Source organism: Eubalaena glacialis, chromosome 19 (genome assembly GCF_028564815.1).
Source record: "Eubalaena glacialis isolate mEubGla1 chromosome 19, mEubGla1.1.hap2.+ XY, whole genome shotgun sequence".
Classification (NCBI taxonomy): domain Eukaryota; kingdom Metazoa; phylum Chordata; class Mammalia; order Artiodactyla; family Balaenidae; genus Eubalaena; species Eubalaena glacialis.
The window spans coordinates 5164610-5191594 of record NC_083734.1 but is presented as its reverse complement, the minus strand read 5'-3'; the positions used below and the strand labels follow the sequence as shown (position 1 = coordinate 5191594).

The 26985-nt window shown below is 40.1% G+C and overlaps 1 long non-coding RNA gene across 1 annotated transcript in view; it reads right to left on the bottom strand.

Annotated features, from left to right (window-relative positions):
• Window positions 1-743: 743 nt before the first annotated feature.
• The window catches only part of LOC133079484 (uncharacterized), a 254696-nt gene continuing 228454 nt past the window's right edge, over window positions 744-26985 (bottom strand). Inside the window, exons 3-5 of the long non-coding RNA XR_009698210.1 lie at window positions 11623-11792; window positions 2577-2685; window positions 744-850 (exon numbers count right to left, since the gene is read on the bottom strand). This is a non-coding gene — a long non-coding RNA (uncharacterized LOC133079484). The remainder of the gene's footprint in view (window positions 851-2576; window positions 2686-11622; window positions 11793-26985) is intronic.

Here is a 26985-nt window from a genome sequence, read left to right as displayed (position 1 = left end):
CTTCACTCAAAACTCTGTCTCCAAGATTCAGTTCGGTAACCGTGTACAGAGGCCGAATTTCAGCTGCAGTTCTGCTGCTTTGTGGGTCTTGATGTGCCCATGAGCACATCCAGAGGTATATGCAGAGAGCTTTGATGAGCAGACCAGAGCTCTGTGACTTATAACCATCACAGAGCAGGTATCACAGTGAACTGTCAGAAAGAAGAATGGTTCAAATCAGCCTATTACCTTCTACCATTTTTTACTACCCATTTGGCGTGATTTATGTTATGGAGAGCTCTTAAGATGACACTCAAGAGATCTTGTCTAGATAAGTGATGCAGAAATCACAAAATGAAAGAATTTCCCCCCAAAGAACCATGATTCCAAAATCAACCAATGGAACTCGATCATTTAGTTACACAAATGATTCCTTCTTTTTAAAAAATGTTTCATATATTCTGCATGTGAAAAGGCTATTTTCTTATGCTCAGTTCATTTAAAAATGTAAACAGAAATATATATTAGTATTATGTGTTAAAAATAAATATGTTAGCAGTACTGCATGGTATATTTGAACTCACAGCCCTTATGAAGCAGGCATAGGTTTTTGAATCACTATTATCAGTTATTGACTATCCTTAAACTGGAAATTCTTATTTATTGAAATGCTTTCTGTCTTAGCTTGTGCTACCATAAAAAAAATACCTTCGACCGAGTGGCTTAAGTAACAGAAGTTAATTTCTTACAGTTCTGGAGGCTGGAAGTCCGGGATCAAGGTGCCACCATGATTCAGTTTCTGATGAAACTTCTCTTCTTGGCTTGAAGACGGTTGCCTTCGTGCTGTGTCCTCAGATGGCCTTCCCTTCACCTGTGCAAGTGTGTGGAGAAAGAAAGAGAGCTCCAATCTTGCTTCCTCTTCTTATAAAGACAATAACCCTATCAGATCAGGGTCCTACACTTATGATCTTCTTTAACCTTAATTAATTTCAAAAAGGCCCTTGCTCGAAACACCATAACCCTGGGGGGTTAAGACTTTAACATATGAATTTGGTGGGAGGACACAATTCAGTCCATAGCACCTTCTACTAACAAATGATCTGGGTAGGAAAAGCTTTTAAAATACGAACATGCAGGCTTTCTATGGAAACCTCTTCTCCATGGTGGTTGTTTGCATGATTCTCTTGTCAAAAATATAAACAATGAGGTTTTTTTTTCCTTAAACCTATATTGCATGAATGAAGTAATTCCCACACTACTCCCATCAAATTAATAATGTCATTTTAAGGCCAAACTGAACATGATGTAAAAAAAATACACTGAGATATATGGAAAGGAATGCATTTAGAGTTATTTAAAATGTGTTTTCACGTGTAAACTCTCACATATTGAGGAACTGACTATTCAGGGTGTTGTTCCAAGCTGATGGTGAATAAACTTTTAAGAATTTGTAAGCTATACTTTGTTCAAAACACAGCACAAGATAGAAATTTGTGTAATCAATGCTTCTGCTGGTCCGTAGAGAAATATAATAAAACTGAATTTTTTTTTAAACAAAGGGAATTTCTAAAAGCCTCAGAAAAGAGAAGACAAAGTTTCCTTCAGTAAATTGGAAGAGAAAGCAGAGAAGTGAGGACAGATAACAGGGCCTGCGTTGTAGGCTTTGGAGGCTTTCTGTGCAATGAGGATCACTCTGTCTCTTCAGTACATTCGGATTTTACCTTATGACCGGAGGAAGGCAAAGGGATGAAATGTCTAGGAACCACGTGCTGAATTCAAGCAATTAATTTTTGTGTGTATGCATTAAAATATATACAACATAATATTTACCATTTTAACCATTTTTAAGTGTATAATTAATTCAGTGGCATGAATTGTTTTACCATCACCACCCTCCATCTCCGGAACTTTTTCATCATCCCAAACAGAAACAGCCCAAACAGTAGCGGTGAAACCATAATCCCCACTCTCCCATCCCCCAGCCCCTGGTCATCTCTATTCTGCTATTTCCATTAATTTGGCTATTTTGGTATCTCATATAAGTGCAATTATACAGTATTTACCTTTTTGTGACTAGCTGATTTCACTTAGCATAATGTTTTCGAGGTTCATCCATGCCATAGCATATATCAGAATTTTCTTCCTTTTGAAGGCTGAATTATATTCCATGGTATGTGTGGACCACATCTTGTTTATCCATCCATTGCTGATGGACACTTGGGTTGCTTCCACCCTTTGGCTGTTGTGAACAGTGCTGCTGTGAACATGGGTGCACCTGTGTCTCTGCCTTCACTACTTTTGAGTACACCCTCAAGTGGAATTGCTGCATCACATGGTCGTTTAAAGTTTAATTTTTTGAGGAATCACTGTACTGTTTTCCACAGCAGCTGCACCATTTTGCATTCCTCCTAATGATGCATAAGAGTAAAACCTTATAATACACTTTTATTATTCTTATTATTTTTTCTTTAAATGGTCATTGGTCCTTTAAACACATATATCTCTTTATATATAACTTTAAATAAAGTATATACATACACTATTTATATGGACTATATGACTATTAAATGCCGTTTCATATTTGCACACATACTTACCCTCTCTGGTCCTTTTCAAGTCTCTTTTCCAGCAACTCAGGCTTCCATCTCGTGGTGTTTTCTTTCTCCCTTTCTTTCTTCCTTTAGCATTTCTTGTGGTACAGATCTGCTGGGGATAAATTTTCTCAGGTTCAGATTTTCTGAAAGAGTATTTCATCTCCATGTTTGATGAATATTTTTTCTGGGCAAAAAATTCTAAGATACTTCCTTTTTTTTCTGACCTCCATTGCTTCTTCAGATGAAATGTTAGCTATTACATTTTATTGTTTTCCCCTGTTTCTAATGTGCCATTTTTCTCTGGATGCTTTTAAGATTCCCCCACCTTCTCTCTCTCTGTGTGTGTGTGTGTCTGTGTGTGTGTGTGTGTGTGTGTGTGTGAGCCTGTCTGTCTCTCTCTGTTTCTTAGCAGTTTGGCCATGATGTGCCTACATGTGTATTTATCCTGCACGTGGTTTGCTGGACTTTTTGAATCTGTAGGTTAATGTGTTTTGGGAAGGCTTTCATTTGTGTTCAGATGCTTAAAAAGTTCTTAGCATTCACTGCTTACAGACGACCAACCCAATTTGCCATCCCAAATGAACTATCAGAAATAGTGGGGATAAAAGGGTTTGCTCTGCAGAGCATCTGAGCTGTAGAGCCTCACTGTGACTCCATCCGACCCTTCCCTCTCTTGAGCCCTCCTGGCCCACTACTGGAATATTCCAATCTTAATTAGCAGTGGGGTGTCCTGGAAAGGAGCTACACTTGTATTTGAGGTCTGAAAGCTGCTAATTATGTGACCCTTTGCAAGTGACTTAAATTTTCTGAGCCTCAGGTCTATCACAAGGGCCCCTATCTTGCAATACTGTAGCCAAAATTGAGATCGTATATAGAAAAGACCAGCACGGTGTTTGAGGCATGGTTAGACCGTGCAGTCTCCTTCTGTTCAAAGCAAATATACTCAGGGTTTCTTCACCCCGTGACCAAAACTGGTCTCCGCTGATTCTCACTGACTTCTCTGCTCAAAATTTTCTTACCACTAGCTCATTCCCACCTAAAATCCCACTTGATTCCCAAGGCCATCCCAGACTGCTTCCCTGACCCTGCAGTTCCCAAGGGGCACTTCTCTGAATCTGGCCTTCACGTGCACGGCCTCTTTCCCGTCTGGGTCCACTGAACCATGTCTTCTTATGTCCTAGGATGGTTTCCCTTGATCCAGGTACTCAGCAAACCTTCATCTGACAGGTTTCACAAGACTTTCCAAGATTGTGAAAGCCTTTTTATTTACAACTAAAATTTTAGACTCCTCAGCAAATATGTCAGCATGCCTAATGGGTGAATGAGTTGCACTTGGAATTCCACATGTTTTTTGATGAGGAATCACTTTATTTTTTCTAAAGCTCTGTGGCCTGCCTCAAATGCTCTTGTAGACTCTCCTGAGTGTCATTATGGGGCGATTCCAGATTATCTGACCCCATGTTGCATTTTCAAGTCCTTGCACACATGCTATGAGCTCAACACATATTTGTTGAATAAACAAATGAGAGGGGATGGGAAGAAAGGCACCACCTAGCCTCCCCTCCACACTCAGTAACCTCAAAATCCTTGGCAACTTAAAGCAGCAATAAAATCTGCCAAGTCGGGAATTTCTTCCTAGCACCAGATCTCATACCAAACTTAGATGTCAATCAGAGGATAACACGGATGGCTGTTATAGTTGTAAAAATGCCTGAGGATGCCACACACATGCCTCCCCAGGTCATATAATTTTTTAGAGCCTGGATTCTCTTATAAAAGTGACATTCTTCCATGTATTAATGCAGTGATATAGCCATTTTTGCATTTTCATGCTTGCTTATTTGTATTCTCATGTCCTTTTTACATCGATTTTATATTAATTTGTACTATAAGATATACCAGATACACAGCAAATAATTATGCATTATATTTTGATTATTGAGATCCAGAGTGTGGGTAAAACTGAGCGCTATACCAGTAGATCAATAATCTGCCCTCAAGTCCTGTGTCCGCTAGTAGCTTACTTTATGTCCCCGGGGAGGGGTTCTTAGCTCCTACTCCTCTGTAAGCTGAGGGGATGTGAGCTAAAACCAGAGGCCCCACTGCAGCTCCAGGACTCTCTGTCCACAGCTCTGCTGGTTAGCTCATGAATATACACACATCTCAGGACACACTATGCTCTATAATGTGTCACTTTCACTTTGCACTGAGGCTGTTGTTAATACTGCCAATGCCTGTGGCATTTCAGACACCATGACAATGAGCAGTTACTTCCTTCTGAAGGTCAGAGACCATGTGGGTCACCGTCACCCGTCTCTGGACCATCTGGCTGCTGACGATACAACACTAATATCCACACTCAACTTCCCCCCTGGGGAAAAAAAGGATCCAAAAGAGGCAATGTCGAAATAACTCAGATAATCCAAATTTGATCCTGCAGAGAGCAGCTGGCTGGGGGAAGCTGAGGGAGGAGAAGACCTTCGGCCTATACGCATGATGGGATTGTCCCTTTGATAGTGGAGCGAGCAGTTTCTTGAAGTGTGATTTAAGAAGGTAAAGGGACACAGGCAAAGTGTGGGGGGATTTCTCTGAATTCTGGACAATCCTGGGTGTGAAGGAGGCAGTGGCCACCTAAGAAGGAAGCAAGCACAGCCTTTCCTTAGTCTCAGAGATAATGACATGGCAGGGAGAAAACCCTGGAGACTTTTGTCTGGATAACACATAAGGATGTAGGGCCCAGGCACAATGCAGTTACCGATCCCCGGACAAGTGGTACAGTTCTCAGAGGGCCTTACTCTTTCTGCCTCACAAATCAGAACAGGTCACGGTGAGCCCTCCTGTAGGAATTTCAGGACATGTAAACTTCTTTTCTTTTTTTTTTTTTGGCTGCACCGCGAGGCATGTGGGCTCTTAGTTCCCTGACCAGGGATCGAACCCATACCCCCTGCATTGGAAGTGTGGAGTCTTAACCACTGGACCGCCAGGGAAGTCCCAGGACATGTAAACTTCTGAATTAGGGCTTTGACTTTGAAAGCAATTTGAGCTGTATTTTAAATTTTTTACGTATTCTGAAGCTGTTTAGAGTTAAATTATTCTCTGTTAGGTAAAAAAAAAAAAAATTCTCTCCAGTTCTTCTTCTTTTCTCTAGTCCTCACTTGCCATCTTGACCTGAACACTCATGCCATTTCACACTTAGTTTCTGTTGTTAGCTCCTTCACCTATTGCTGGAATTTGGGCTGTTCATATCCTGAAGATAAAACCTTTGGCATCCAAGGGGGGAAGGGGGCAGGAGAGGGAAGGATCAGGAGTTTGGGATTAGCAGATACACACTAGTGAAGAGGATGGATAGACAACGAGGCCCTACTGTAGAGCACAGGGAACTATATTTCATATCCTGTGATAAACCATAGTGGAAAAGAACATGAAAAAGAATGTATATATGTGTATAACTGAATCACTTTGCTGTACAGCAGAAATTAACACAACTTTGTAAATCAACTAGACTTCAATAAAATTAAAAAAAAAAAAAGGCCAGGCATTCTAAGCGTTGACCCCGCATTCATGCTGTAGAAGGAAAGTTTCCTTAAAAAAAAAAAAAAGGCCAGGCATTCCAATTGTTGACCCCACATTCATGTTGTAGAAGGAAAGTTTCCTTAAAAAACAAAACAAAACAAAGCAAAACCACCACCAACAACAACAAAAAACCTTTGGCATGAATTGGTAGTTTCCAGGCAGCACTTAAAGCAAGGATCCCTGTCAAGGGGCCCAGACCTGGCAAGACAGTTGATAGAAAGAAAACCTAGGAGATCATGGGAGACAAGGCTTGCATATGGAGGCTCTAGGGGAGGCTGCATGAGCTCAGACCTACACCATTTCTAAGAGTACTGTGTAGATCAGGATACTTAGCTCTAGGAGGTGGGCTAGTTTGGGTCACTCCTTCCTTAGGAGGTTGACCAGGATTTGGAATAATGAGAGAACATGTTAAACCAGCTCTGCTGCTATAAAAGAGTTGACTTAGTGAACCAGACCTAAAGGCAGATATCCTGATGGACCACAGACATAACAACTACCTTGGGCATCACACATCTTCATGAACTTGGAATTGACAACGATGATATAACATCTTGATCTTCCAGGAAGGTTTAGGAATAAAAAATTATTAGATTCTAGTCCTGGTTCTGAAACTTGAGGTCAATCACTTCCCCACAGTGATGGCATTTCTTTATTTGTAAAGTTGTTTCCCAGGATGAATGTTTACTGACAAAAGATAGTCCTAGTTGAAAGGTTCCAACTGGAGACAGAGGATTTTGACAAACACACAAGTCCAGCTTCTCTGCGTGGAGCTGATCTCAGGGCCTGCTGTGCTGGAACTCCCTCCTTATCCCACGGCCACAAGCCTCATGACACTGGCTTCTGTCCTTTTTCCTTGCTCCTACTTCCAAAGGGCTCCACCTCTGCAGGGTGGAGAAGGTTTAGAGACCCTTGTTACCATCTCAGTAAGATTTCCTGAGTGTATGAACATGGAAAACAGAAAACCAGGTTTTCAGGACACCCATAAAACTGGGCATCCTTTACAGTATTTTCTGGGGAAGAATTTTCGTTCCCTGAAGAATTAACGTCTATCGCTGAAACCCTAACACACTTTCCTTCCCACTGAATGGTTCCACTTTTCTGGGAAGATGTCTGCCAGTAATTTCCCCACTAAGCTAAATCTAGAATAGCCAATATTTGGAATTTTCTTGAATTTATTTATGGACATTAGATTTGGAGGATTTCTTGAAAAATGTTTTTTTAAAAAGTCCAGTCAATTGGAAGTCAGTGTGTCCAGCTCTGTTGCCACAGATGTGGGGGGATTTTGAGCCAGTGACTTGACTTCTTTGGGGACTCAGTTTATACATTTGTAAAATGAGAGTGTTGACCTAAAATTACGCTTGAGGTTTCCCAGCTCTAGTGTTCAATGCTTCTATGTTTTCAGTATTTATTGATGTTTTAAATAATGTTACTTCATTCCCAGAGGCCCCTGGATCTGCCATACCTCTGTCCAGATTCCTCCACAGATAAATAGTTCCAGGTGGAATTCGTTTAGATTTATTATTATTATTTTAATAGCTACCATATATCCAGTGCTTACTATGTGCAGAATATATATTATCTGACATAATCCATGTGTAACCCAAATACTAGGCTTACCTTCCTCCATATTTTGGCAAAGGGGAATTTGTCTTAAAACTGTTTCTTGCTCCTACTGGCAGCTGCTTCTCGGGCTGCATACTCCCTGCCGCTGCTCTAGGTTACCTCTTGGACAACACTGCCTGTGCTGCGAGCCGCTACCTGAAACCCTGACACTGTGATCCTCCTTCAGGTGGTCCTGCTGCTGCTGTGCTGGCATCAGGGGATTGGGAAATGTGGAGTGGTACTTCCCCTTCCCTCTTGTAACTCTTAATTCCTCCATCCCAACCATGCATGTCTTTGTGGGGTTTGTGTTTTTGTTTTGTTTTGTTTTGTTTTTTGGCCACGAGGCTTGCAGGATCTTAGTTCCCTGACCAGGGATTGAACCCAGGCCCCGGTAGTGAAAGCACCGAGTCCTAACCACTGGATCACCAGGGAATTCCTGATTCTTTGTGTTTATAACAGATGTTATTATATTATAGAGTTGAAGATAACTATTCCTATCCAACAGAGGAAACAATAACGCATAGCGGGATGTGATATATGATTGTGTCCAGAGCCCCAGGTAAGACAATGAATGAAGACAGATAGATGGATGGATGGATGGATGGATGGATGGATGGACGGATGGATGGGTGGGTGGATGACAGGAAGCTCTTCACCATATCCTTTAGGAAGTAGCTCTCAGTTCATATTCTTGTTCTCTGTCTCCAGAGCCTGCCTTCCTTCCCTCTGAGAGAGGTACATTCTTTTATTCTTATTTCAAACCTCTACTTGTCTTTCAGAGCCCACACCTGCAGTCCACAAGGGTTGATCTTAGCTTAGATTTCATCACCTTCCTCCTCCAGGGCAAACCATAGGTCATACCAACCACAGCAATGTACTTCCCAAAAGTCTGAGTTACTAAGCAGAGAATCACATCACAGGTTGTTTCATCCGAGCAGTTCAGTTATGAGTCTCCAAAACACATTAGACAAGTTCAGGGTGAGTTTTGACCCTTTAAGTCCCTTCTTATTCAAACCTCTCCTCTCATGTGAGGTCTAGGTAAGCTTTCCCATTCTTTTTTTTGTTTTAGCCGTGCCGTGCAGCATGCGGGATCTTAGTTCCCCGACCAGGGATTGAGCCCATATCCCCTGCAGTGGAGGCGTGGAGTCTTAACCACTGGACCTCCAGGGAAGCCCCAAGCCTCCCCCGTTCTTCCTACAGTTTCCTTAACTATAAGACCGAAGATTTACACACAGCTTCCAACATAAGCAAACACTAATTTTTTTTATAGAACATATAGTGTATAGAAAATATGAAACCCTTTTTTCCCTAAATGCAGCATAATCTGCACAGATTCCTTGGCCCACCATAGAGGTGGTGCTGGACATTATTCCAATAGCAGCTCTTCATTGTCTTTCTGGCAATCATGCCCAGAAGAGATGGATGTGAACAAAATAGTGCTTATTTTCTGTTTCTTCAAACCACAAAACCACCTATATCAAGTAGTTGCTTGCAAGTACACAAATACTCTAAATAATGAAAATACAGGGAGTAGCAGCCTGTAGATATCATTGAGCCCATGTTGGCTAATTGTACTGTTCAACTCTTCTATATCCTTTACTGGTACTCTTCTATTACTGAGAGAAAAATGTTAAGCTAAGCATGAGTTAAAACTGATGTCCCCAACTCTAATCCATTACTGTATTAATCATTCCAATCTCCTCTCCTTGTTAATATGTAATCTTCTACTTCAACAGTGAAAACTTGGCTCCCACCATCAGCCATCAATTTACTTAATTGTTCAATTCCAGGATTCATGCACGATTTTTTTCAGAATCATTAACTCATACTGCTGTACTGTAGGAATAACTTTATCAACTAGAGTACAGTTCTAACATACAATTCATTTTGCCTTTAGTCTTATAGATTTCACTCATATCAAAAGTCATTAATCTAGGGATATGATCCTTATTTCTTTTTTTTTTGAATTTTTGAATTTTATTTATTTTTTTATACAGCAGGTTCTTATTAGTTATCCATTTTATACATATTAGTGTATACATGTCAATCCCAATCTCCCAATTCATGATCCTTATTTCTAACGTGTGGCCCTTTTCAAGTTTCACTAAAAAGCTCATGGTATTTACCAGTTCCTTCTACTTGGCAGGAGTTCAACTCCAAACTCTCCTTCCAACACCAGACAGTTGCTAAAATCTCTATCAAGTTATTTATTTAGCTTTCTAACTGCTACTCTCTGATGGGTTCCTTGGGGCTATTGTCCTCCATAGGAATAGTTTAGAAGTTGGTGAGGGGAATTTTTTTTTTTAATTGGGGTATAGTTGCTTTACAGTGTTGTGTTAGTTTCTACCGTACAGTGAAGTGGAGCTCCCTGTGCTATACAGCAGGTTCTCATTAGTTATCTATTTTATACATACTAGTGTGTATATGTCAATCCCAGTCTCCCAATTCATCCCACCACCTCCCCTCCCTTTGGTGTCCATACGTTTGTTCTCTACATCTGTGTCTCTATTTCTGCCTTGCAAGCTGGTTCATCTGTACCATTTTTCTAGATTCCACACATATGCGTTAATATACGATATTTGTTTTTCTCTTTCTGACTTACTTCACTCTGTATGACAATCTCTAGGTCCATCCACATCTCTACAAATGACCCCACTTCATTGCTTTTTATGGCTGAGTAATATTCCATTGTATATATGTTCGGTGAGGGGAATTTTTATGCAAATGTTAGGGCTCCTGGCTCTACATCTCTCATCTTTAGAGACTTTCCTTTCCATTTACAAGAGCTGTGTCAGCCCTGAACTCTGGATTCTGTTTTTTGTTGTTGATGTTTGTTTGTTTTCCAGTTCAGTTACATTACCATTTTCTCCTTGTATTCTATTTCTGTGTGCAGATGAAAAGTGGGAAATGCCCTCAGGAGAAAGAGCATTTTGATATAAGCTCACTTAGTTTTCTTCTCCACTTTCACATTTCATGTCCCTTCCAGTTTCTGCCATCTTTGGAACCCTTTCACACAGTTTATGCTTATATTTTGTACAACATTTATCATTGTTATTGGCAGGAGGTCAGTCTCATAAAATAGTTCTTAAACAGAGCAGGTAGGGTATTTATTCCAGTGAGATCATATAAGTTGGCATGAACTACCTGATAAATATACCCCCATCTAAGTTGTGGGTCTCTTCTTGGTAGATTCAGAAACCTGATTATGTCAGGAGGATCTGTTTATATTAACCAATCACAAGACTAACATATAAAACCAGAAAGCCATTTTATTAATTTCCGAAGATAAATAAGACTTGGACCAGAATCCTCATAGCTGCTTGACCAGCAACTTTCTTTTCCTGTAGGCAAACCCACATGGAAGTCAAATTACAACTAGGGGTTTGTTTGTTGAGCATGAAATCAGAAAAAGAGAAGCAGGTTGGGTGTTTGATGGAATCAAGCTAATATAGCCTCAGGTGTACATCCCCACAATATGGAAAAGCTGGCGATGGACCAAGCCTCCTCCAAATTCATTGACTGAGTTTCTTCTTTTTCTCTGACAGCTCTTGTTTATCTCTGTGTCCCTCTTTTTTCTGGATTTCCATGGCTGATCTGTACCTTTATCCAAGGACATTGTTCTTTAGTAAGAACATCAATAACATTAACACGACCCATATTGTACTGGTCTAAACACTAGTCTACCTTTTTCTTGTGACTTTTCATAATTCTACTTGAGTCCTGTATTTATTCATTAAAAGTTTAATTCTAAGAGAAAATCTTATTTCGTCAAAGTTAAAATCGTAGAGAAGATGTCCCAAACAGGGACTACAGTATCTACCTCTTTGAGTTTAAAGATACAGCGGGATAACATAGGTAATGCTTCTGCACTTACTTGATAAGCGTTAAAGAATTCTTTCGTTTCCTTCCCCTTATTTAATGAAAACAGGCGTTGAAGAAAACACATCGATTTTTTTCTTGTATGTTCCTCACATGAAAATCATTTTCTTAAATTTTTGCTGGCCAGAAAAACAAGGGTCCTGAAAGCATTTTTCAATCACAAGCCTGGATGGAGATTAAAAGGCAAAACAAAACAAAAACATAAAGGCTTTCAATGACCAATTCTCCTTCACAAGACACTGGTAGATCAGAACCTGACTCTCCCAAATAAATATCAGCATTGGAACATTGTGTGTCCTGACTTCCATCAGTCACGAAGAGATCTAAGCCAAGGGTCTCGGGCTTTATCTTGGTGGTGAATTCAGAGACAGCGTTGCCATCCCCATCAGCAGCAGAGTTAAATTATATTTATGATAATTAGATACACTGTAACACATCTGTTTACATCCCTTGATATTTATCATAAGAGTTAACTGTCTGCTATGTGGAAAACACTAAGGTGATATCTCTAAATGTCATTTCATGCAATCCTCACAGCTCCAACAGCTAGGGTTTGTTCTCATTTCCAAATAAGGAAACTGGTACAGAGTGCACTCTACATAAGTGTTTGAATGAACGTGGGTGAGCGGGCTTAGTGACTTGCTCAAAATCATGCGTCCAGCAGGCATCAAGGTTGGAATGTAAACCACCCACGTCTAGTTCTAAGGCCTGCGTTCTTTCTAACACCTCACGATTCCTGTTAATAACATAGTTCATCCTAGTCAAGGCTTGTGGAGATCACAATTAAAGAAACGATTCTGATAGTGAAGGTGTGGAGACCTGGAACAGAGTCAGAAAGATGTATTTGGAAAGACAGAAGTTTCGGGGGCTGCCCATTGAAGACAAAAGCCAAATCTCATTGATCTTATTCCTGTACCAGCAGAGATACATTGCCATGAACCTGTGTCATTTCCAAATGAATGCAATTACTATTTATACCAAGAAAAGTTCTCCTTTTTTAAGAAAAGCATTTTGTTAAATGGAAAGAGCATGGCAGAGGGAGTCGGGAATCCTTGAGAGAGTCAGAGAGCCCTCTTGGCCTCAGTTTCCTCATCAATCAAAGAAGGGCATCAGCCCAGATGATCTTTAGAGTCTAAGAGTTCAAGGTGCCTTGCCTCAGTCACATCCATTCTTTTCTCCTGACCCACTTTCCCAGCTGCATGCTCGTGGAACAGATTGACAACAGCAATCACAGAGTCAAATTCCCATTTAAAATACAAGTCTTGTTATTTTGGTACCAATTACAAGGTTATGGATCATACTTAAAGGTGTTTAATATGCTGTAATGTTTAGACACACTTGGCTCCAACATTTATGGGCGCTGTTTGTAGCAACAAGAAGCATGCTCTCACTCTCTAAGTATGCAAGACTGCTGTAAAAACAGTACAGATGGGCCGGAAAGAAAGAGTCTCCAACCAGCTACAAAGAAGGGCAGCAAGTGTTTTTGGCTGCACTGTGGGTTTACCTACTGACTAATCTCTCATCACCCACAGCCTGCTTTTATAGGTGTGTATTTTGTTGTTGTTTCTTACTTTGTTTCAATGCCTGATGTAGAGTATTTGTAAAAATGGTATGAGGGATTTTTACAGCCTTGTATGGCCATATTGTGCTAGGAGTCATATATTGTTTTAATGAGACCACAGTTCTGTGACTGTGTTCCTCTTTATCCCTTCTCACCACATCAAGGTGACAGGTGGCTACTTCTCAGGTGATGTGAAAGTGTCCAAAAATGTGAGGTGATGCAATGATAATAGGAGATAGCATAGTTGTCTTTAAGCCCAAAAATTGTAGTTGTGTTTGAGTCCTAGAGGGATTGTATGTCTGAGGTGAATCCAGTATATCTCCATTTTAAAAACTCTATTCAAATATGCTTTTAAACCTGAGAAGGAAGTGAAACGTACAATCCATTTAAGAACCAGATTCCTGGCTGAAACCAAGTTTTACAACTTGGGGTTGGGGGAGCCTTCACAAAGGAATCCCTCTCAGCACTCATTAGCTCACGAGCACGGGCCATGCCAAAATAACCTTTTCCATGTTGAAAACAGGCAGCCATGTGCATGCTTCTATAATCTTTATCGGAAAAAAAAAAGAAGAGAAAAACCTCACTGACTTTGCTGCAGAGCCTTGAACTGAAGGTACCATGTTGCCGGAGGAACAGCTGAACTTGGAGGAATTAGTTTAACAAAGTGAAACATATAAAGTGGCAAAAAGTTATAGGAGGTGAGAAAGATTCAAGGAAGCAGAATAATTTAGGAAAAGTCAGCCTTAACAAACAGCATTCTACATTTTGAGCATCCTTGCAGGGAAGGTGCCTATACTGGGATGCAAAGCAAAACAAGATATGACCTCCATCCTTAAGAAGTTTCCCTCTAGAGCAAGTGTCAGCAGACTACAGCCAGCAGGGCCAAATGGCCTGTTTTTGTACTGCCAGTGAACTAAAAATGGGTTTTCCTATTTTAAAAGGTTAAAAACAACTAAGAAAAATAAAATACAAGAGTTAAAATGAAAAAGAGCATGCCAAACCACCAGTGGCCCACAAACTCTAAAATATTTACTATCTGGTCTTTTACAGAGAAAGTTTCCATGGGGAAAGTCAGATCATTGAATTACAATCAAAATGACAAGGGCTAGGGTGGGGTAAATGTGTGGTTTGCCAGGTCCAACAGAGAGGTGTGTAACACAGGTTTGAGAAATCAGTGGAGACTTCTCAGAGAAAGTGGCAACTCCCCTGGGATCTACAGAATGGGTAGAAATTAGATAAACAAAGATACTGGAGTGATGATTGAACATTCAAAGCAGAAGAACACCATGGTGTAGGAGTGGAAAGAAGTTGTGTTGCAGAAACTTAGATGGAAAGTGAGTCACAAGAGATAAGGCTGGTTACCCAGGTGTAAACGGGGGTTGTCCCCCTTCCCAGGTCCAGGTTGTTTCTACCGTTAAGTCCAGCCTGTTCTTTGAGGGCTTAACCCCTACTCACAGACTGGTAGCAATCAATGGGGGAGCACCAAAGGCAGCAAAACAGCTGACCTCGAGGAGGGGTCTGTGGATTTGGGTGGAGTGTGCCCTCCAGGCTGGGACAGCCCTCCTGCAGCAGGTGCTCTCCATGTGTTAGTCCCCCACCCCGGCTGCAAGCCTGCCAAAGTCCTGCGTCATCGTGGGCTTCATTTCCCACCACCTCCCAAACTCAAAACCTCAACTATCCTCCTGGGGACCCAAGAACCTCTCCTTTTAACCTCCCAAAACACGGATTTCTGATAAAACCCTGCTTTGTGGACAAAGGAACTCCCCACTGCATTGTTTATCATCAGCCAGATGAGGCTTGGACTTCTGAGATGCCGTTGGAAATACTTAAAAGGTGAACACACTTGGAAGATTTATAGCAAATTCACGTTCCATCGTGGCTGACTTCAGTGTTCAAGAAAATATGACTTGTTTTCTATAATTCAACTGGACATGTGATTCCCGGCCCAGTCTGCCAATTTATGGTAGCCATTTACAAGGAAACTAAGGCATTTCTGGAACTACGTGAGGTCACTTTTTTTTTTTTTTTTTGGCTTTGTTGGGGCTTTGTTGCTGCACGTGGGCTTTCTCTGGTTGCGGCGAGTGGGGGCTACTCTTGGTTGCGGTGCGCGGGCTTCTCATTGCGGTGGCTTCTCTTGTTGTAGAGCACAGGCTCTAGGAGCGCGGGCTTCAGTAGTTGTGGCTCGCGGGCTCAGTAGTTGTGGCTCGCGGGCTATAGAGCGCAGGCTCAGTAGTTGTGGCGCACGGGTTCAGTTGCTCCGCGGCATGTGGGATCTTCCCAGACCAGGGCTCGAATCCGTGTGCCCTGCATTGGCAGGTGGATTCTTAACCACTGTGCCACCAGGGAAGCCCCAAATGAGGTCACTCTATGAATGAACCGTGGTCCATTCTGTATTTAACATGCTTGATTGAGATCCCTCTGCCTCCACTCTTCCTGGGGGCGATGATCTAAGTTCTGAGGGCTTCCAGAGTGTGAGAAAGGAGACAAGCTCGCGGTTGTCAGCATTCATCAGCCGGCCTCTGCTGAGACGTACAACCCTCGTTCCTCTTTGATTATTGCTACTTATTCCTGCACATCCATGGCTGAACTAGCACATTCCCCGCTTCATCCTGAAATCCAGTCCAGGAAGGTCTCTCTCTTCCTGACCACAAAGGCCTGCCCTCAGCCAGTTCTGAGCCACATTTAGGACACAAAAATGTTTACTGTCCTCCTTGGTCTCACAGGAATGTCTCAGGCCCACTCTGCCTAGGGACATCTGACTACCATTTTTTGTTTCTTTTTATAATTGAGGTACAATTTCCATAACATAAATTTAACCATTGACCATTTTAAAGAGTACAGATTCAGTGGCATTTAATACATGTTTGAGGTTGTGCAACCATCACCTCTGTCTAGTTCCAAGACATTTTTCTCTCCCCAAAAGGAAACCCGACACCTCAGAGGCAGTCACTTCCCATTCCCCCTCCCCTAGTCCCTTGCAAGCCCCAATCTTCATTCTGTCTCTACAAATTAACCTTCTCCTGATGTTTCCTATAAATGGAATCATACATGTGATACTTTGTGTCTGGCTTTGTTCACTCAGCACAGGGTGTTAGAGGTTCATCTACATTGTAGCAGGTTATCAATAATTTATTCTTTTTTAATGGATGAATACTGTGTAATTGTACGGATATACTCTATTTCGTTTGACTGACATTTGTGTTGTTTCCATCTTTTGGCTATTGTGAATTGTGTTGCTATGAACACTCATGTACATGTATTTGTTTGAGCACCAGTTTTCAATTCTTTGGGGTGTACACCAAGGAGGGGAATTGCTGGGTCGTATGTTAACCCTATGTTTAACTTTTTGAAGAACTGCTCAACTGTTTTCCACTTCAGTGTTCAAGAAAATGTGACTTGTTTTCTATAATTCAACTGGACATGTGACTCCCAGTCCAGTCTGCCAATTTAGGGTAGCCATTTCCAAGGCAACTAAGGCATTTCTGGTAATGACTAGAAATCAGAAAAAAAAAAAAAAAAAGGACTGGTTGGTGGAAAGGCTTGGAGTTCAGTTTTATATATTTGGTTTAATGTTCAAGGGAGACAAGAATTTGAAGATATTTGTAGAGAGTGTTTGAAGTGATATATTGTAGAACCTAAAATGAAAGAAAGTGAAAATGCAAAGGGTAAATATTTAGGGAAAAACTAGAAAATTCAAAGAACTAAATGAGACTGAAAAACGTTGTAGACTTTTACTGCCAGGATTAGATTGGAACCAGTCCTCTTCTGCGGACAACCAGAAAAGCTGGATAAAATTAAAGAAAAAATTCTGCTTGAAATCAATGGAGAGATGACAAGAGAGTGAAGAATTGTCGGGCCACGGTTACAGTAGGATGAACTCAGATGTTGGAGCCACTTTTCACCTGAGGATGTTTGTTGACTCCCAAGAAGGCAGCTCAGAGGCTGAGTCGCTAGGCAATGGTTTTGACAGCCTTGTGGGACTAAGGAGACAGAAATTGGCATTCCAGGCCTGCCAAGATGGTCTTACTACTGAAGCCCTTCATTTTGGTTTAGATCCAAATTGGCTTTATCCACAGAGGAGGCATGAGCCAGAAATAGACAAGCCCTCTCAAGAACTTCTCCACAACTTCATGTCAGTCCTTGAAACTAGACCAGGGTAATCCAGGATTGATAGCACTCCCCATCAGCTGGCAAACACAATTCTTCAGAAGAAGATAACATCATCCAAAGCCTCATATTACTTCTACAAACTATTTTGCAAATGCAACATCCAGTGCACACACATGTATACATGCACAAACAAGCACAAAAGGAAACAAGACTACTTGTTAAAGGTATTTTATTTTCCATTGATTAAGAAAATATTGTAGAGCTGGTTCAAGACGGCGAAGTAGAAGGGCGTGCGCTCACTCCCTCTTGCGAGAGCACCAGAATCACAACTAACTGCTGAACAATCATCGACAGGAAGACATTGGAACTCACCAAAAAAGATACCCCACATCCAAAGACAAAGGAGAAGCTGCAGTGAGACGGTAGGAGGGGCACAATCACAATAAAATCAAATCCCATAACTGCTGGGTGGGTGACTCACAAACTGGAGAACACTTATACCACAGAAGTCCACCCACTGGAGTGAAGGTTCTGAGCCCCACGTCAGGCTTCCCAACCTGGGGGTCCGGCAACGGGAGGAGGAATTCCTAGAGAATCAGACTTTGAAGGCTAGCGGGATTTGATTGCAGGACTTCAACAGGACTGGGGGAAACAGAGACTCCACTCTTGGAGGGCATACACAAAGTAGTGTGCACATCAGAACCCAGGGGAAGGAGCAGTGACCCCACAGGAGACTGAGCCAGACCTACCTGCTAGTGTTGGAGGGTCTCCTGCAGAGGGCGGGGGGTGGCTGTGGCTCACCATGACGACACGGACACTGGCAGCAGAAGTTCTGGGAAGTACTCCTGAGCGTGAGCCCTCCCAGAGTCCGCCATTAGCCCCACCAAAGAGCAGGGTAGGTTCCAGTGCTGGGTCGCCTCAGGCCAAACAAACAACAGGGAGGGAACCCAGCCCCACCTATCAGCAGACAAGCGGATTAAAGTTTTACTGAGCTCTGCCCACCAGAGCAACACCCAACTCTACCCACCACCAGTCCCTCCCATCAGGAAATTTGCACAAGCCACTTAGATAGCCTCATCCACCAGAGGGCAGACAGCAGAAGTAAGAAGAACTACAATCCTGCAACCTGTGGAACAAAAACCACATTCACAGAAAGATAGACAAGAAGAAAAGGCAGAGGGCTATGTACCAGATGAAGGAACAAGATAAAACCCCAGAAAAACAACTAAATGAAGTGGAGATAGGAACCCTCCAGAAAAAGAATTCAGAATAATGATAGTGAAGATGGTCCAGGACCTCGGAAAAAGAATGGAGTCAAAGATCAAGAAAATGCAAGAAATGTTTAACAAAGACCTAGAAGAATTAAAGAACAAACGAACAGAGATGAACAATACAATAACTGAAATGAAAAATACACTAGAAGGAATCAATAGCAGAATAACTGAGGCAGAAGAACGGATAAGTGACCTGGAAGACAGAATGGTGAAATTCACTGCCATGGAACCGAATAAAGAAAAAAGAATGAAAAGAAATGAAGACAGCTTAAGAGACCTCTGGGACAATATTAAACACAACAACATTCACATTAGAGGGGTCCCAGAAGGAGAAGAGAGAGAGAAAGTTCCCGAGAAAATATTTGAAGAGATTATAGTCAAAAACTTCCCTAACATGGGAAAGGAAATAGCCACCCAAGTCCAGGAAGTGCAGAGTCCCAGGCAGGATAAACCCAAGGAGAAACATGCTGAGACACATAGTAATCAAATTGACAAAAATTATAGACAAAGAAAAATTACTGAAAGCAATGAGGGAAAAATAACAATTAACATACAAGGGAACTCCCATAAGGTTAACAGCTGATTTCTCAGCAGAAACTCTACAAGCCAGAAGGGAGTGGCATGATATATTAAAGGTGATGAAAGAGAAGAACCTACAACCAAGATTACTCTACCCGGCAAGAATCTCATTCAGATTCAAGGGAGAAATCAAAAGCTTTACAGACAAGCAAAAGCTAAGAGAATTTAGCACCACCAAACCAGCTCTACCACAAATGCTAAAGGAACTTCTCTAAGTGGGAAACACAAGAGAAGAAAAGGACCTACAAAAACAAACCCATAACGATTAAGAAAATGGTAATAGGAACATACTTATTGATAATTATCTTAAACATGAATGGATTAAATGCTCCAACCAAAAGACACAGGCTCACTGAATGGATACAAAAACAACACCCATATATATGCTGTCTACAAGAGACCCACTTCAGACTGAAAGTGAGGGGATGGAAAAAGATATTCCATGCAAATGGAAAACAAAAGAAAGCTGGAGTAGCAATACTCATATCAGATAAAATAGACTTTAAAATAAAGAATGTTGCAAGAGACAAGGAAGGACACTACATAATGATCAAGAGATCAATCCAAGAAGATATAACAATTCTAAATATATGCACCCAACATAGGAGCACCTCAATACATAAGGCAACTGCTAACAGCTGTAAAAGAGGAAATCGACAGTAACACAATAATAGTGGGGAACCTTAACACCTCACTTACACCAATGGACAGATCATCCAAACAGAAAATTAATAAGGAAACACAAGCTTTAAATGACACAATAGACCAGATAGATTTAATTGATATTTATAGGACATTCCATCCAAAAACAGCAGATTACACTTTCTTCTCAAGTGCACACGGAACATTCTCCAGGATACAGCACATCTTGGGTCACAAATCAAGCCTCAGTAAATTTAAGAAAACTGAAATCATATCAAGCATCTTTTCTGACCACAGCACTATGAGATTAGAAATCAATTACAGGGGAAAAAATGTAAAAAACACAAACACATGGAGGCTAAACAACACGTTACTAAATAACCAAGAGATCACTGAAGAAATCAAGAGGAAATCAAAAAATACCTAGAGACAAATGACAATGAAAACACGACGATCCAAAACCTATGGGATGCAGCAAAAGCAGTTCTAAGAGGGAAGTTTATAGCAATACAAGCCTACCTCAAGAAACAAGAAAAATCTCAAATAAACAATCTAACCTTACACCTAAAGGAACTAGAGAAAGAAGAACAAACAAACCCCAAAGTTAGCAGAAGGAAAGAAATCATAAACATCAGAGCAGAAATAAATAAAATAGCAACAAAGAAAACAATAGCAAAGATCAATAAAACTAAAAGCTGGTTCTTTGAGAAGATAAACAAAATTGATAAACCATTAGCCAGACTCATCAAGAAAAAGAGGGAGAGGACTCAAATCAATAAAATTAGAAATGAAAAACGAGAAGTTACAATGGACACCGCAGAAATACAAAGCATCCTAAGAGTCTACTACAAGCAACTCTATGCCAATAAAATGGACAACCTGGAAGAAATGGACAAATTCTTAGAAAGGTATAACCTTCCAAGACTGAACCAGGAAGAAATAGAAAATATGAACAGACCAATCACAAGTAATGAAATTGAAACTGTGATTAAAAATCTTCCATCAAACAAAAGTCCAGGACCAGATGGCTTCACAGGTGAATTCTATCAAACATTTAGAGAAGAGCTGACCCCCATCCTTCTCAAACTCTTCCAAAAAACTGCAGAAGAAAGAACACTCCGAAACTCATTCTATGAGGCCACCATCACCCTAATACCAAAATCAGACAAAGATACTTCAAAAAAAAGAAAATTACAGACCAATATCCCGGATGAATATAGATGCAAAAATCCTCAACAATATACTAGCAAACAGAATCCAACAACACATTAAAAGGATCATACACCATGATCAAGTGGGATTTATCCCAGGGATGCAAGGATTCTTCAATATACGCAAATCAATCAATGTTATACACCATATTAACAAATTGAAGAAGAAAAACCATATGATGATCTCAGTAGATGCAGAAAAAGCTTTTGACGAAATTCAACACCATTTATGATAAAAACTCTACAGAAAGTGGGCATAGAGGGAACCTACCTCAACATAATAAAGGCCATATATGACAAACCCACAGCAAACATCATTCTCAATGGTGAAAAACTGAAAGCATTTCCTCTAAGATCAGGAACAAGACAAGGATGTCCACTCTTGCCACTATAATTCAACATAGTTTTGGAAGTCCTAGCCATTGCAATCAGAGAAGAAAAAGAAATAAAAGGAATACAAATTGGAAAAGAAGAAGTAAAACTGTCACTGTTTGTAGATGACATGATACTATACGTAGAGAATCCTAAAAATGCTACCAGAAAACTACTAGAGCTAATCAATGAATTTGGTAAAGTTGCAGGATACAAAATTAACACACAGAAATCACTTGCATTCCTATATACTAACAACGAAAGTTCAGAAAGAGAAATTAAGGAAACAATCTCGTTCACCATTGCAATAAAAAGAATAAAATACCTAGGAATAAACCTACCTAGGGAGACAAAAGACCTGTATGCAGAAAACCATAAGACACTGATGAAAGAAATTACAGATGATACAAACAGATGGAGAGATATATCATGTTCTTGGATTGGAAGAATCAATATTGTGAAAATGACTATACTACCCAAAGCAATCTACAGATTCAATGCAGTCCCTATCAAATTACCAATGGCATTTTTTACAGAACTAGAACAAAAAATCTTAAAATTTGTATGGAGACACAAAAGACCCCGAATAGCCAAAGCAGTCTTGAGGGAAAATAACGGAGCTGGAGGAATCAGACTCCCTGACTTCAGACTATACTACAAAGCTACAGTAATCCAGACAGTATGGTACTGGCACAAAAAGAGAAATATAGATCAATGGAACGGGATAGAAACCCCAGAGATAAACCCACACACCTATGGTCAACTAATCTATGACAAAGGAGGCAAGGATATTCAATGGAGAAAAGACAGTCTCTTCAATAAGTGGTGCTGGGAAAACTGGACAGCTACATGTAAAAGAATGAAATTAGAACACTCCCTAACACCATACACAAAAATAAACTCAAAATCGATTAGAGACCTAAATGTTAGACTGGACACTATAAAAGTCTTAGAGGCAAACATAGGAAGAACACTCTTTAACATAAATCACAGCAAGATCTTTTTTGATCCACCTCCTAGAGTAATGGAAATAAAAACAAAAATAAACAAATGGGACCTAGTGAAACTTCAAAGCTTTTGCAAAGCAAAGGAAACCATAAACAAGACGAAAAGACAACCCTCAGAATGGGAGAAAATATTTGCAAACGAATCAACGGACAAAGGATTAATCTCCAAAATATATAAACAGCTCATGCAACTCAATATTGAAAAAACAAACAACCCAGTCAAAATATGGGCAGAAGACCTAAACAGACATTTCTCCAAAGAAGACATACAGATGGCCACGAAGCACATGAAAAGCTGCTCAACATCACTAATTATTAGAGAAATGCAAATCAAAACTACAATGAGGTATCACCTCACACCAGTTAGAATGGGCATCATCAGAAAATCTACAAACAACAAATGCTGGAGAGGGTGTGGAGAAAAGGGAACCCTCTTGCACTACTGGTGGGAATGTAAATTGATACAGCCACTATGGAGAACAGTATGGAGGTTCCTTAAAAAACTAAAAATAGAATTACCATATGACCCAGCAATCCCACTCCTGGGCATATACCCAGAGAAAACCATAATTCAAAAAGACACATGCACCCCAATGTTCATTGCAGCACTGTTTACAATAGCCAGGTCATGGAAGCAACCTAAATGCCCATCGACAGACGAATGGATAAAAAAGATGTGGTATGTATATACAATGGAATATTACGCAGCCATAAAAAAGGAACGAAATTGGGTCATTTGTAGAGACATGGATGGATCTAGAGACTGTCAAACAGAGTGAAGTAAGTCAGAAAGAGAAAAACAAATATTGTATATTAACGCATATATGTGGAACCTGGAAAAATGGTACAGATGAACTGGTTTGCAGAGCAAAAATAAAGACACAGATGTAGAGAACAAACGTATGGGCACCAAGAGGGGGAAAGTGGTGGGGGGGTGGTGGTGGTGTGATGAATTGGGAGATCGGGATTGACATATATACATTAATATGTATAAAATGGACATCTAATAAGAACCTGCTGTATAAAAAATAAAATAAAATAAAATTCAAAGATTCAAAAAAAGAAAATATTGTAAATATTGTGTGTGTTTGTGTGTGTATACACACACAATGCTAGGATACTATTCTGGGATACCTGTAATGTATATACTATGCTAAGATACTATTCTGGAATAGTGGTAATTTCTGTTTCTTGATCAGCATTGTGGTTACATATGTGTGTTCACTTCGTGAAAATTCAAGAAAAAATAACATTACTTGTTGACAATAAAAATTCAAAGAGTGCATAACGGGCATATGGTAGAAAGTATATCTCTTCAGTCCTCCTTTTTTTCACAAGAGGCAAATACCGTTACCAGTTTTTAGATATTTTTACAGATATTATTTATATAGACATTATATATGCATGTATAAATGCAGATGTATGAATGTAGTTGTATAATGAAAGGGTCAAATGCTATGTACATTTTTATTGTAATATAAAATACATACAGAAAAGTATAAAAATCATAAGTGTATAATAAGTGTATAATTCTGATGAACACATCCATGAGAATATAAACAAGATCCTTTCATGTTTAAACCTCCCAATATACACCCAAAAAAACAACAACAAAATCCTGGGATTCTAATTGGGATTGCACCTAATTCTTAAATCAATTTGGGGAGAATTGATGGATTTGATATATTCACAATAGTGTGCCTTCTAAACCATGAACATAGTACACCCTCCCTTTAGTTTCAACTTAATTTATTTCAGCAATGTTATATATAGCATTGTCCAGTAGAAACACAATGCAAACCACAAATGCAACTGACTGAACTAGCCACATTTCAAGGGTTCAATAGATATATGTGACAAGTGACTACTGTATTGGACAGTGTGGTTCTATAGTTCTCAGCATAGAGAAAATTACACATATATGGTGGATTGACTCCAAGATGGTTCATGTCTTTTTGACACTCTTGTAAATTATATCAGAATTTTTCTTCTGTTTTTTACTTGATTGTTGATGACATATAGAAATATACTAAATTTTTTTGCCCTTGTATCTAGTAATTTGATAAATCTGCTTATTAATTTCAATAGTTTGTAGATTATTTCTTTTATTATAAGCACTTTATCATGGCAGTTCATCTCTCTTTTTATTTAAACATGTTTCCAATTTATGATGTTAGACTAACCATAGCCTTTTTCAGTGGGATGAGGAGTTATGTTCTCAGGGATTCTGGTGCAAAATGGCCCCCAAATTGTTTCTTAACAAGAATGACATTTCTCTGGATTGGGTTGTGCCCTTAAAAATGTGGAATATGTTAACTCAGCATTTTCCAATTGTATGATCATGGATTTTGTTTTCTCCTCTATATGAAATATTTTTTCCTATAATCTTGCCCTTATTTTATAATTTAAAAGCAAATTTCCAATAAACATTTTTGGGAAAGCCGTGGGAAATACAATAGTATTACCCATGAGAAATTAAGACCATGAGCTCACAGTCATATATCAAGGCACATGCTTTTTTTTTTGTTTTTGTTTTTGGACACGCCACATGGCTCGCAGGGATCTTAGTTCCCTGACCACGGATGGAACCCTGGGCCTGGCAGTGAAAGCACCAAAATCTAACCACTGGACCACCAGAGAATTCCCAAGGCACATGCTTTTGAACAGCTTTTTCCACCAACGTGTTGAAGTGAAATAAGCAAGTCCAAGTCTTATCTTCATAAGTCATATCCTTTGTAATTAATGGTAAAAATTGTTGTCTTATTTATTCGATATCATTGGGCAGGAAGGCACTGTGCATAAGTCAGCTTTCCAGACAATTAAAGTGTACTGCTTTGTACAAAAGATTTTTTTTTAATTACACTTTTATAAAATATTTTTAATGCATTACATAATTTTAGAATGCCCTTGACAGACCATATTAAACTTCATTTGACCTTTTATTGATGATTCATGTCACTCTTATGAATTACAATAATTGTTCTGTGCTGTAAATCAGGTTTGCTCTCAGGGGAAATTGGAATGTATAAACCTGTTTATTCTTTTGTTAAATTAATGCAGGCTGCTGTTATTTTTTAATTCTTGTTTCCAGATTGTTTTTTAAAATCATAATGTCTTCCTTGTTTTAAACTGGTCAAAACCACATCTTCTTACTTCTATCCCATGTCCATCCCAGTACCTTCAAAAATACTCTATGAGTCAAGAAAGAACAGGAAGGTGGAAAGTTAATGGTGGGGATAATCTAGAGATCTAGGAATGGTGCTTTTCTAATTTCTAGCTTCCATTTCAGGCCTGGAAATTGAGATGGTTAAAGTAAAAAGGTGACTCAGTGATATGCAAAGGGGCATAAAAGGGGTCTAAGATCAGGCTTCATAAGTGCTCTAAGAAAAGACCAAGAGCTTTCCCTCCAGAGTGCTGTGACGGCTATTTTGGATACACTGAAGCTTTGCTAACCCATCATATGCCAGCTAGTTGAGGCTGCTGGACATTTGTCATCTAAATAGTGAGTTGTCACTCTATTTCCAAGATGAATGGACACATTACGGAATAAAAACTATAGCTAAAATGCAATTTATTAATTGGCCCATGTCAAACTGGATTTCCTTAGCACAAGACCTATAAGCAGAATCTATAATTGCAATTTCAGTTCCACCAATTACTTTGGACACGTCATTTCACTTCTGTCATACAGACTATACACTTTAACAGGGTAACATTTTGAAAGGTTTGCAGATATTTGCGCTATTATTTCCATCCTTTACTCTCTCCCATTTCAAGTAAATCTGCCATTATGTGTTTATTCTCAGAGAAGGAATATAAGAGAAGCAAGCGAACAAATAAGAATTTCCTGCAGTAATAGTGTTTCAAAACACACATGTTCGGGCTTCCCTGGTGGCGCAGTGGTTGAGAATCTGCCTGCTAATGCAGGGGACACGGGTTCGAGCCCTGGTCTGGGAAGATCCCACATGCCGCGGGGCAACTAGGCCCGTGAGCCACAATTACTGAGCCTGCGCGTCTGGAGCCTGTGCTCCGCAACAAGAGAGGCCACGATAGTGAGAGGCCCGCGCACCGCGATGAAGAGTGGCCCCCGCTTGCCGCAACTAGAGAAAGCCCTCGCACAGAAACGAAGACCCAACACAGCCAAAAATAAATAAATAAATTAAAAAAAAAAAAAAACACACACACATGTTCTTAAAGGAATAGAAAGGATTTGTGATAAGGACAAGATATTTAGGAGAAAATCTCATAGTCTTTCCTATTTTTTTCCCCCCCTTTCAAATTAGAAAATGATGCCCTGGATTGTGAGGTGAGGCGTGAGGGAAGGACACTGGGAGCTCCCAACCACAGGGACATACGGAAGTCCCAGTTAAAGTTGACCAAACTCAAGGAAGGAGGCGAAATATCAAATAGGTGTGTGGGGTACAAGGGCAGAGCAGGGGAGCCACAGCAGGGCATCAGGTCACAGGGGAGAGTGAAGGTAGACTGTGCCTAAGGAGCCTCACAGTGACCTTCTACCCCAGCAGGGGGCCTGGGGTCAGAGTGAATCTTGCTCACCCCCGACTTGCATGGAGATGCCAGAGAGGAGATGAAGGACCAGGGACA